The 13086-nt window shown below is 43.0% G+C and overlaps 1 protein-coding gene across 1 annotated transcript in view; it reads left to right on the top strand.

Annotated features, from left to right (window-relative positions):
• The first annotated feature begins 6449 nt into the window (after window positions 1–6449).
• Window positions 6450–13086, top strand: part of LOC138193316 (chemokine-like protein TAFA-2) — a 77006-nt gene continuing 70369 nt past the window's right edge. The window contains exon 1 of the mRNA XM_069141290.1: window positions 6450–6934. The gene's annotated coding sequence lies outside the window, so the exon portion shown is untranslated. The remainder of the gene's footprint in view (window positions 6935–13086) is intronic.

Below are 13086 nucleotides of genomic sequence, written 5' to 3'. Positions count from 1 at the left end.
AGACTGGTCCATGTGGCTTGATCCCACCAAAAAGCTGCTGAAGCACAATCCGCTGACAACCTAAATGCTGTTTACGGGACTGCGTAGCTGCACACCAGAGAGTACCCATGCTGACCTCTGTGCACAGCTGATCAATGCCTACAATGGGCATGTGAGCAATAGAACCTGAGCATGCAGCAAAGGAAGGAGGTGGCCTAGTCTGATGAATCGCATTTCATTTTTTATCATGTGGACATCTGGGTGCATGTGTGTTGTTCATCATGGGGAAGAGATGGCAGTTGGATGGAGGGCAAAGCCACTGGACACGGGGTGATGCCCTGGGTGATGCCCTGGGTGATGTTCTGCTGGGAACCTTTGGGTTCTGGCAGTCATGTGGTTGTTACTTTGACATGTTACTGAACGTTGCTGCAGACCATGTACACCCCCCCATGTCAACCGTATTCCATGATGGCAGTGGCCTTCCAGCAGGATAATGCACCCGGCCACGCAACAATTATTGTTCCGTAAGGGTTTGAGGAACTTGACAAAGAGCAAGTGTTGACTCAGCCTCCAAATTCCCCAGATTTCAATCCCATCAGGCATCTGCGGGATATGCTGGAAAAACACGTTCAATCCCTGCACCTTGCATACCACCTCACATCTTACGGGGCTTAAAGGATGTGCTCGGCAACTAATAACCACAGGACACCTTCAGAGGTCTTGTGGAGTCCATGTCTCAATGGGACAGAGCTGTTTTGGTCGGAAAAATATTCAGGTTTAGGTTGACAGCATTTGGTAAAAGGAAACCAAAAGTGACTAAAGTTTGTGAGCCCATATCTCGGGTAGATTTGGCCTTCAGTGTAAACATTAGTCGAACAGCTTTCTGTATAAGCACCTAAAAAGCAGTTGTCTTATTTCTGGAGAGGACGGTGTCTTCCTGCAGGGGTGTCCCTGCTGCACTCCTGTTGTGTCTGCATTAGTGAACAGCCTGACAAGGTGTTATACGGAAGTGTCATTCTAAGAACCGAGGAAAACACGAGATGAAGTGCTGACACAATTCTCTTCCTCCTTAGAGATACAATGCATGGCCCATTTGTTGTGTTTACCAAAGTCAGTTGGATGCGAGGAAGCTGCTGTCCAGAATATCCTCGAGCCCACATGTGTATTGAACCACTGAGTTTATATTTGTCCTTCAACATCACTGGCAATGAATAATAGAGGGTCGGGGAGCTTTCAGTTCTAAACAGAGAGATGTTTCTCTTGAAAATTACAATAATTGGTGGAGACCTAAAATGAGCTAAAAGGAGAGTGAGTGTTTGGACTGATTTTTACCAGATAAACAGAAGAAACAAAATTACGAATAATGTTGTTCTTTATGTGCTAAATGTGTAAATAAGCAACTGTTTGTTGACATTTATGCCATAACAAGTCAAAGTTGTGTTTCCAGTTTGTTGCATGTGGCATTAAAAAAAAAAAAGTGTTAATACTGTATTTATCCACCCACTTTCGGGCAGCTCCTCTGGTGCCGTGGCAACAGGGCAAGCAGAGCATCACAGGCGTCCTTTTCTCAAGCAGCCTCCCGCAGCTCTCCCTGGAGGATCTCCAGATGCTGCCATAACACCTGTGAAATGTTATCAATCATAATGTCATGTTGCTCTGGAGGCTGAGGTTCAACAACCGCCTACGGTCACACGTTAGCACCTACCGGCTTTCCCCGGATGAAAGCACAAGCTGAAAAAAGGAGCACCGGGTTTCTCAGACAAGTGGATTCACTTGTTTGTATTAACAGTGTTTTCTTCCTGTATGTCTTACAGAAATACAACAATACCATATGAATAACAACGAGGGTAGTATCCTTCTGCTGAACTCATTCAGCTCACTTGCATGCAGACGACATTTAAAGTGAATGAATTAGACCGAAAGGGGATCAGTATAAGGTGTGTCGGTAGAATGTCTATAATGTAATTTTAATGGAGCTAACTGTAGTGTAGTTACCGCTAATGAGAGTCTCAAGGCAGACCCATCTGGCTTTCATGCTGCGTTGCAAGGCCATCAATTAGGAATGAGGGCGGAGACTGGTCTTTCATGCTCATCATAGCTTTGAAGGAATTAGTCCGTTTGAACATTTACATCTTTGAGTGAAAGAGAGAAATAGACAAGAGGAGAGAGAGTTGAGTTAATAAGTTGCACCCTGCTGCTATCTGAGATAAAGCGTGCTGTGCTGAGGGCAGCTCTGTCTTTTAACTCAACTTAGAGCCTGTAAAAAGTGATCTACTGTAACTTTTGTACACCGTAACTTGCATTATTCTGGGTTTTAAGAAGCACGGCACGAGTAAAAAAAAAAAAAAAAAGGGCTTCTTCAGCAATTTCAAGTTAATAAATGAATGTACAGATTTCTAGATATGGGGAACTTTTAGGAAACTACTTTTAAGATTTTCTGAAAGTCCCGTTTTAATTAGGGGCTAATTTCGACAGAGAAAACTGCAGAAAGCAAGTTGTGTTTGTCAAGGTTGTAATGAGTGTCTATTTAATACATATACTGGATACTGTACACCAACTACATTCCCTGAGAAATGTGCTAAGTCACATGTGGAGGGGGAAAATACAAGGCGTATGACTGACACTCAGAAAGATAGGATGGAGAGCTGTACAAACATCAGTGAGGCGAGGGATAGCAAGAACAGAAAAACTGCCATCAAAATGGATAACACAAGTAACAACAACAGTGACAGCTACACCTTCCAGCTGCTTTCTTTCATATGCTAATGCTGGTATTATGGGCTGCCAATGCAACACAGAAGAAAGTGTGTGTCTCTGTGTACGTGCATGTGTGTTTATTCCAAATGAAGCGAGGCGCTCAGCACTCAGTGCCACGTGGTACTGGTAAAGAGTCATATGGCAGGGCTTTGAAACGTGCACACAAGTGCACACATAATGCTGTGTAACAAGCTTTCATCTTCACTTTGTTGTTCTTCCATGAAATTAAGTGTTACACACAGTACTGTACTGTGCAAGTTTTGTGAAGTCAGTTACAATATATTGTAACAGGCGGCGGCGAAAGGATATTTTTTTCACTGTCAGCAAATAAAAGACAGATCAACTGATCCTACTAACAACTAGTGCTCATGGAGCCTGATACACTGCAACATATTCCTGAATTAGACCCTTCATTGTTTTCCCCAAAGCATATTTAAACTTAAATAAGCAACAGCCTCGCACTGGATAACTTGTTCCTTCACTGTAATGAACATGAGCAGTGTGGTTTATGTTGAGTGAGCTCCATGTACACCATGCTGCTCGCGTACATGTTCAGTCAGCCATTTACTCCTGACTGAGTGACTGTTTTATTAAAGTATGTATTTGTGACCCTTGCATTTTTTTTCATCAGCAGAAATAAAGTGAGAATGCGGGTGGGAGATATGTAGCTTAGCTCCGCCCAGCAATGGCTCAACGTTTCAGTTGTTGCTGTGATTATGAGTCTGGAAACCCTGCTCAATAGAGCAAGGCCAGACCCATATATTCACACAGTGAATTTGGGTGTAGTGATACAAAGCTAGGCGATAAAATAAAATAAAGACAAATATTTCATCATTCATTTCAAGAACATACGATTGCAACAAAATAAGTATTATAGTTTTTGTTAGAATAAATATTCAAATATTCAGTAAAAACAAACATGATGATTTGTTTTACATCTGATCTTTTATACCCAAAACATTTCCACTCTAATGAGGTCGCTCCCATTTTTGGGAAAACTTCTCCACGGTGCCTTTAAGCCATACTTGTTACTGCAAGCTACGCTGCATAACAGCATGAGGTCATTAAATCAACAAGTCGGAATATTGCCAGCCTCATCATCAATGTGGCGGTTAAGGCTAATATACAGTGCAAAATCCACTCTTTGTTTTTGGTCTTTACCAACTCCAGAGAGAAATATCTGTCTCTTTAGCAACTAGTTGTTCATTTTTCTGATGGCTGTTTGGTGCTGAGCTGCCTGATGCAGCCAAAAACACTGCGACAGTAAGATAGCAGTGAGGGTGAAATAAAACCGTACAGCTGTACGGCGAAGGCGGGCTGCAGCTTCAGGTACAAATTTCTGTCCGTTCATCACAATAAGTGACGCTTTTCACATTGTTTTCAGATTATTTGAAAATCACTGCAGCTTCAAAGATTCACATTTTCAATATGAACCACTCGGCTGCGAGACACGGACCAGAGAAGGTCGTACCGAGAGACGAACAAACACTTACAGTAGATGGTTTAGCTCTTTTCATGGGATTTGTGGACAGAATCAAGACCCTTATCCTTTGAAATTTAATTCAAAAAATAACTTTTTCGCTATGAGGATTTGCAAGTAACAGCTGCCAAATGGTACACTGTCTACTATAATTAATTGCTCGGATGATTATGTGTAGTGGTACAGAGCCATGTGGCAAACTCCTCATGTCTGTGAGGATTATGTCATGGTCCTGCAGCATTGGTCTCCATCTCAGCTGTTTCAGTGAGCTGACTGAAGGAAATGTATGACAAACGAATACGATTAGACTATTTTCAGCTTGCTCCGTTATCATATCCACATGGTTGTGTGTGTGCTAACATGTGCTACACATGTACACACAACATGCATCGCCAAGGCTGTCGTGTGATCTGGAAAGCTTCTCTCTAAGGGAACTGACTATCTATTCTATGACAGAAATGCTCCAAGGTCTCTGATTGGCACATGCTAAATCCCTCTCTGTGTCACGGGGAGGCCACCAACTGGAGAGTGTGTGTGTGCAAATGCGAGGATGTGCTGGTGACGATGAATGTTTGTAAATGCCACAGATCCCAAAAGAATTAGGTTCATTTTTGAGGGCTTCCAAGCAGCCCTGGGATCTTGCTTGCACGTGTGTCTCCATTTGTTATCTTCTATTCCACATGCTGAGTTTAGCCGTGCTGCCAGGTAACAGTACAGAGGACAAATCCCATGGTGAGGTTATGCAGGTTATCCATGATTCACCCGTGCTACTTGAGCATGAGATAGAGAGAAGAATGAAGAGACGGAGGGAGGAGGTGAATGTTGTGGTAGGTTATATAAATAAGATCAGCAGGAGAGTAGAAGGGAGGAGAGGAGGGGAGAGGAGAGGAGGGTGTTGAAGGTTCGAGAGGGAGAACAGAAAGGAGAGGAGAGATCAGTAATCTGAACTCTATGTCAGAGTAACAGATTAGCTCACTGGTTGAAATGATATATGACTGGCAGCGGGCCTCCTCACTCGCACATGTGCACAATCACACCCCCACTATGGATCAATTACCCTGTCATCCATGTGTGCAACAATACATCATCACTTCGATTACATCTCACACACATACACACACTTGTATGCTGACTCCAATACACAGTGTGCTACACACACACACACACACACACACACCACAAGAACTTCAGCTGTACTTTGTTTCACTGAGTGTGTGTGTGTGTGTGTGTGTGTGTGTGTGTGTGTGTGTGTGTGTGTGTAGTGTTTTACGACCAGGATTCTCTGCTGCCTGATTTCTGTGGCCTTAACACCTATTACTGTCTATCTGTTTCTCTTGCCACCAGAGGAGAAACTGCACACTCCATGACACAAACACACACATATAAATGCACAGTCACACACACACAGTTACACTACAGAGCCACTGGGGCTACTTCCTCAAATGAACTGCACTGGGCAGAGTGACTGAGTCTGGACAAAGTCATTTGTTGTGAGTAAACTTCTTTGGGCAGCTCAGGTCATTTCAGGCAGTGGAACAAACACACACACACACACACACACACACACACACACACACACACACACACACACACACACACACACACACACACACACACACGCACAAACTCAGAGGCAGAGAGACAGGTCAGTTTGGTCGACATGGTGTCGATCACCCCTTGGCTCCTGTTGGTGGAGTCCACTGGGAAATGCCCGTAGTTCAGCTAAAGTGAGTTCAATTTAATTTGAACTTCTCACAGCTGAGAGAGAGACAGAGGGAGAGAGAGTTGGACAGAGAAGGACAGAGGGAGAGAGAGTTGGACAGAGATCGACAATATTGTTTTGTACTTCTTGAACTGACAAACATTTCAGATTTCCTCCCTGTACTGCACCCATCCCCGCAAGAGTTATTGCTGACACATCTGGAGTTCTGTGCGTGGGAGTGCGTGGGAGTAGTTTATGTTTCGTGCAGATGAACTGGCCCGTGTCTCTTTCTGTTTGACTGTCACTGACAAGAGACGACTAATATCATATATCCGACACATCTTGGCGCAGCCCACATGGCCTTCCTCCCATTACTGTACAGTGCTATTTACGTTGATTGCGTGCACTTCTCTGGGCAGTTGTTCCCTCATCAGCCCGCTGGGGGGCGCTGCCCCACTTCGGAGCTGACTGTCAAGCAGCACTTCATCTTCCAGGCGGACAAGCAGGAGTGCAACAACAGTCTGCGTGACTCCCCGACCGCATCGCACCTCTGTCCCGCCACTGGGCTATTTTCTTATCACTTCCTTAGAAGAGGATAAAAAGGAGCTTCTCGGTGCGAAGACGACTCCCCGATTAGGGTGTTTCAAGTCGGGTGTTTCCTCCCTGTCGGCATGGCTTAAAGTTTCTGGGCAAAAGAGGAGGAGAGGAGCGGAACTTTCAGGGGACCTTTTCTTGCATCGGAGTAGTCGCAGGGGCAGCACGCTGGTTTTTACCCCAGGAGGTCACATCCAAAACCGGCTCCCCCTTTTTTTCCCCCCTGTTGCCTCGGAGGTGGATGGTAAGGTTCAACTTTTTCGCTCCACTCGAACCAGAGCGGCCGGTGTCACAGAGAGGAGCCGTTATTACGGTAGAGGAGAGGGGATGCGAGTCTCTCCTCCTTCTCGGATAGCGGAACGGCTATGAGGAGAGAGGTTCACCTGCTGGGCTAACAAAACAAGACCACACCGCACCAACAGGTATGGTTCACTGGATAGCCTCTCCACCTGGGCAGAACAGCCCGGTACATCTCATGGTTTTAATGCGCTTTTTTTGTTTGTTTTCTGTATGAAAAGTAAGGGTGATAAAAGTAAATTACTGTCCCACCTGATAGGCATGGATACAAGTGTACAACAGTCGACTGGTTACCTCGTCGTTGGATACAATTTACGCACGGACTGGGTTACACTTCAGTTGTTCCATTTTAGGAAATAGAAAAGGATTAGGTAATATGAAGGCATGAAAAAAAACATTTGTCATTGTAACACCCATCAGCCTGGTCCGGAATCAGTTTTATTTACACCGTTATGATTTTAAGTAGCAAAGACAAATGATTGCGGTTGTTTCAGGTGTTGCACAACCCATAAGCTCTCTCTCTCTCTCTCTCTCTCTCTCTCTGACATAAAACTACACACTCACACACACATACATTTGGATATCTGGGCACGCGGGTAGCTGTGCGTATTTCGGACATATGGCGCAGGTTTCAATGCGCTATTTCAGGCGAGGCTGGTGTTCAGCGGTTTTTATTGATTCTTGCAGATTCATTCTATCAGCTGCCATACTTCTGGGGGTGCTAAATGATGTGTCGCTTTATTTGACAGTGAAAACTGACAGGGAGGCTTTATGCTGCCCTCCTCCGTGACGCACTATTACAAGTCTCCTATGAAAATCTAGCTGCACTAATTAGAGCTTTGGTTGGTCTTTTCATGAGATATAAATGTTGTGCTGCTTTCACGTTTTAAAAATTAGAAGATGTGTCCCCTAAATCCAGCGTTGGGTTTCTTCTGCGCAGCACCACGGATCACAAGATGTGCTGTTGGTGAATATGATAACTTTATGGTGAAAATGGCATCATCAGTGTGGTAACAGCGTATAATAAAGGCTGTGAGTTGCTGAATCTGTTGTAGTGGCTATTTTATTTTCTCGATATTACACTATTACAAGGTATTTTGTTTGACGGGACTTTCATGACCTACACCTGTTTATACAGCATTGTGTGGATATAAACGAGGACAGTGATCCCTACTGTGAATATATTTTTGAGTTGGTCCTGCTCCATCTGTCTCTGCACTCTCCCTCTGTGAAAAACACAGGGGAGGTGAGGCAGAGAAGTGGAGTGTCAAAATAAGGATGGAGAGAACTGACAGGAGGAGAAAGATGCAAGGAGCAACGAGGAAGGTTTGATTGTATTGTTGGTTTGTGGTCACTGATTGGTTTATCTGAGAGAGGCTCTCAAATGTATTTTTAATGCCGCCCTTGAGCGATATAAATCATAATTTGGTACCATCGCAGTTTGGTATTCTGCTCACATTACTAATCACAGGTACACAGATTTGACAAAATAGGAAGGTAAAATGGAGAGAATAAAAGGAAAAACAAGGAACAGAGGAGAATGAAGTTCAAAGGAGCAGGATATATCAGTGTTTATTAACTAATTCAAGTTACTTAACTGCATACAAATGTAAGTGAATCACTGCAAATCTTCTCTTGTTCTGTTATTTAGGAAACATTTAGTGAGTGCAGCCTCCCTCCTGCGACAGGCTGCACACCCGCTCCAATTACTTAAATATGAATTGCCATGTTGGCATCGCATTATACAGTGTGTCCTTCAAAATGAGGTACAAAAAAAAAAATTAAATCACCTGAGAGATAAAGTGGATGACATGGCAAAGAAAACAGATGTGTGTGTGTGTGTGTGTGTGTGTGTGTGTGTGTGTGTGTGTGTGTGTGTGTGTGTGTGTGTGTGTGTGTTAAAAGGGAGTTTCAAGTGTTGGCTTTAGGTTCAGGGTTGTAAGTTATGTTAAGGTTACAGAACAATTTGATTATTCATGCTGTGGGAACACAAATCAGTTATCACGCTCATATCATGAAGGCTGAACTCCCTTGTGTGTGGATGCATGTGCATATAAATGTGCATGTTCGCTTGTTTGGCGTTTCGTGTCTTTATTAGTGGGAAAATAACAGTAAACAAGAGAGACGGAGATGCAACAAAGGTTGTGATTGGCGTCTTAACCTCTAAGCCACAGGGAAACCCCTGTGCGTGTTCGCTTTAGAGAAATGAATGGCTGCACGTGAAGAACAATGTAAGAGGATAATGCACAGCTCTGCAAACCACCAGGATACTGAAATTACTCCTGACTAATTGTTTTATAATTGTAATATTATTCCCTACATTTTAGAATTTTATTGTAGATATCAAACACACACGCACAACTGTACCCTGCAGACTGCAGGACTTGTTCAAATGATATCACTTCACCTGGATTTCTTTTAGCAACATGACCACAAGCACACGTGTACAAATGCAATCAATACTCAAAAATACACCAAGCTTTCATGTTTTTATATCCCACAACTTTATGTCTCCCTCTGCACCTCTTAACACACTCTTCCTGTTTTTCCTCCCACTCACTTCCTTTATCCACCCCTTCTACCGATATGTCCCACGGACCACGGGAATGTCAGCGCTCCTGGCCAGGACGGAGACAGAGAGAAAGACAGGAGAGGAGAGACAGGAGAGACAAAGACAAAAAGAGCAACTAAAAGAACTAAAAAAAAGTATAGTGTGTGTCATATAAAAGGCGATCTCTTTTTCATTTACCACCTCCTGTAGCTGTTCATGATGAGAAGAGAATAGGAGAAGAAAGAGGGACAAGATTGAGAAACAAAGAGGAGACAGACACCTGGACACTGAGAGAGAGAGAGAGAGAAAGAGAAGGAGAAAAAGAAAGCTACAGGGGATAAATAAAAATAAATAAAAAGCATGTGTGCTATAAAAGGGTGTTCTGTATTTCATTGGCCATCTCCAGTAGCTGTGTGTGGCGTGCTGTAGCCCAGGGGGGACGAGTAGCCACTCTAAATGTGTGTAACCCACATAAAGAAATTGTTTCTGGGAGATCGGGCCCCGTAAATTCATTCTTAGCCGCCAGCCCTGTTCTTATCCCACCTCCCAAAGGTGAACTATAACATCCAAACACATATATTTTTCAGATTCTTACTCTGTCGCCACACACACACACACACACACACACACACACACACACACACACACACACACACACACACACACACACACACACACACACAGAGTTTTCAACAAACATCCCCAGACCTTCTCTTCCCCACACACACATCTTTCAGCAGAACCTCGATCTGTTTGTAATTTTTGCTCAGGATGCACACAAATACACACACACACACACACACACACACACACACACACACACACACACACACACACACACACACACACACACACACACACACACACACATTCATTTTTTGATACACAGTTTTTTGGGCAGGAAATACACATTCACACAAATACATACACACATACACACATTGCTTTAGTCCCAAATGGCAGTAACGGTGACAGCGACAACCACATCAGTACCTGCTGTGGAACAGAACAGCGTCAGAGAGAAACAGCAGCAGACGCTGCGCTCACAGATCGAGGATTACGTTAGCCTGAACAAACTCCATTACTGCCTCTATTACCCCGGTATACACAGCCCGGGAAAAAGCACTTTGCAGAACCACTGTTTACCCAGCACCTCTAGGCCCCACGCCGCTTCCCTCGACTACAGAGCAAGGAAGGGGTGAAGAGCAGAGGAAGAGGGGAGAGTTTCATGGAGGGGGGATATGAAGTTTATCTCTCCTTGGCTGTCTTACTCCCAGCCAGGTGTGCAGTGCAGAAAACAAATGAGAAATGAGAAACTTGGAAATGAGAAAAAACGAATTATTAAGCAGTTTGTTAGTCGAGTATTAGAAAAATAATACTGGTGTTCGGGATGTTGTTGTGGTTTGGGACTGTTAGAGGGCAAAAATCTAAAAATGGGAGAATATGCTCCTATTCTATATTTATAATCACTGCTAGTTGAATGTCGCAAGGTTTCAAACCATTTGTCAAACAAAACTGATCTTAAGAAACTCTGAAAATGATTTATTGACCAAAAACAAAAATTAGGTGACTGCCACATTATTTCAAGTGTTTTACGACAAAATCATCTAAAGTAAATACAACTTATTAAGTAATTGGTCAGGTCAATTATGAAGACAAATGCCAATCTTTTTCTGATTCCAGCTTCTCAAACGTGAGAATCTGTTTAGTATCAAACTGTATGTCTGTAATAAGAAAGCAATTTAAGACATTTTGAAGGCTACATGATATATCACTTTATCTAAAAATAAGGAGGCAGGGAAGCTGCATTAAAAAAATTAAATAATAAAAAGATTAATTGCCACAAAAAAAAAAGAGTCTGCAGTATCAATAATTTGTTAATCATTATGTAGAAACACTAAACTTCTGCCAATACATTTTTTGACTCATGTCAATTCTGTCATTTGGTCCTGTTTCTCGTTATTTTGGACATTTCTCACGTGGGAAGATTGATCAGTTCCCTGAAAATAATAAGTGATAGATAATGATAATCCTTAATTGACAGAAAGAGAAGGCGGCTGTATGGCAGTGATCTTCTCTGGCTGATCAGCAACCAGGGGAGGGTTGCTTTGTGTGTGTGTGTGTGTGTGTGTGTGTGTGTGTGTGTGTGTGTGTGTGTGTGTGTGTTCATGTCTGAGGTGAGTGATGAACTGCCATGTATTTGAGTTGAAAGCCATCCATCACCCTCATCAGTGACACTGGGGTTCCGTCATTACATGTTTCCCTTCATTTACACTGTTAATAGCCATCTCTCTTGACCAATCTCTGTGTTGTCTCACTGTCATTTTTCTTTCTTTTTTTTCCTGAGCTAAGCAATCGCTCCTCTGCTCAAATGCACTTCAGTACATACAGTAGATCAGTAGAAATACTGGTGTGACATTCAGGGCATATTCTACAAGTTAAGTAGTGCATTCAGTCTGCTGCTAGTTCAGGCCAGTAAAATTCAGCTCAGTTAATAGTTCAGCAGACTATTATTTATGATTTATCATGTTTCTGTGGTTTTTGAGGAACTGTATTAAGCTTTTCATTGAGAAGCAACATCACCAGTGGGGAGCTTCAGTGCTAAAAGCTACGGACTCGTTCAGTGATTTTAGTAATTAAATGTCGTCAGATTAGTTCGAAATTTTGGTGTAAAGGATTCTTTCATAAACGTCCCAAACACCTCGGTTTTCAAATCAGTTTGACGGTAATCGAATAAAGTACTGTCAAAACAGTTAATGTCCGACATTTCACCACAGGATACCGTGTCAGTGTCACGTTTTACCTCACCTACGTGTGAAAAGTAAGGTGCCTTTGGTTTAGCCACCTAAAACCACGGGGTTAGTTTCAAGAAAAAAACGATTTGGTCAGGGTAGGAAAAGATCATGGTTTGGGTTAAAATAAGCAATTTTACGTGAGTTTCTTAACATACCTAACTTTAAACTTTAAATATGTTAATTAAAATAAATTCTCACCACTTTCTAATGCACTCCTTGTCTCTTGGATGAAAGTCCGGGGTTTCATCCATCCAACCACCCCGACCGTCTCTGACTTCATCACTCTGAATTTTTTCACGTGAGCGTTGTCGCATGACCTCCTTCACATAACTTCCTTTGGTCATACGTGCTTGTACTTTTCGCTGACGCGTTGTCCTATAGTGGACTGACTGCGTTATCGTTCAGCTTTGTCTAAATGGTAACCATGACAGCCACAAACAGCGATGCAGCTTGGCTGTTGAAACAGGCAGACAAAGACCAACAGAAGAGAGGCCGTATTCTCCTTCTATAAGGTGTTAAAGACAGAAACTTCTTGGGAGAAAGCAGCAAAACAGGTCGGAGAAAATACACAAGTCTCCTCATTCATTCTTCTTTGATCAGTGATTGGGTTTTTGTACAGGTTCTAAGAGTGTGTTTCTAAGTAAGCACATCTTTTACTTAGATTGCAAGGCTCTCTGACTGATAACCGTTTCAGAAACAGCAGGTTGTGGAGGATGCTGCTATACCATGCTAGGTAAATCCACGGTGTGCAGGTGAACTACTGTTGTATCCAACTTGCTGTGACACGCTGCAACTTATTAAGAAGGCAATTTGATTTGTTGATTTTGGCGTGGCTATCGCTCCTGCTAATGAGTTTGCAGTGACAGGGCTCTCCACCAGTGTGTGGGCGAGAAGGTGGTATTACTTTCGGCAGCCATTATAAACCAACCGA

This window comes from Embiotoca jacksoni, unplaced genomic scaffold (assembly GCF_022577435.1).
Source record: "Embiotoca jacksoni isolate LCO1_2020_lvr unplaced genomic scaffold, fEmbJac1.0.p SCAF_9, whole genome shotgun sequence".
In the NCBI taxonomy this organism is placed as follows: Eukaryota; Metazoa; Chordata; class Actinopteri; family Embiotocidae; genus Embiotoca; species Embiotoca jacksoni.
This window is presented reverse-complemented; position numbering and strand designations above follow the sequence as displayed.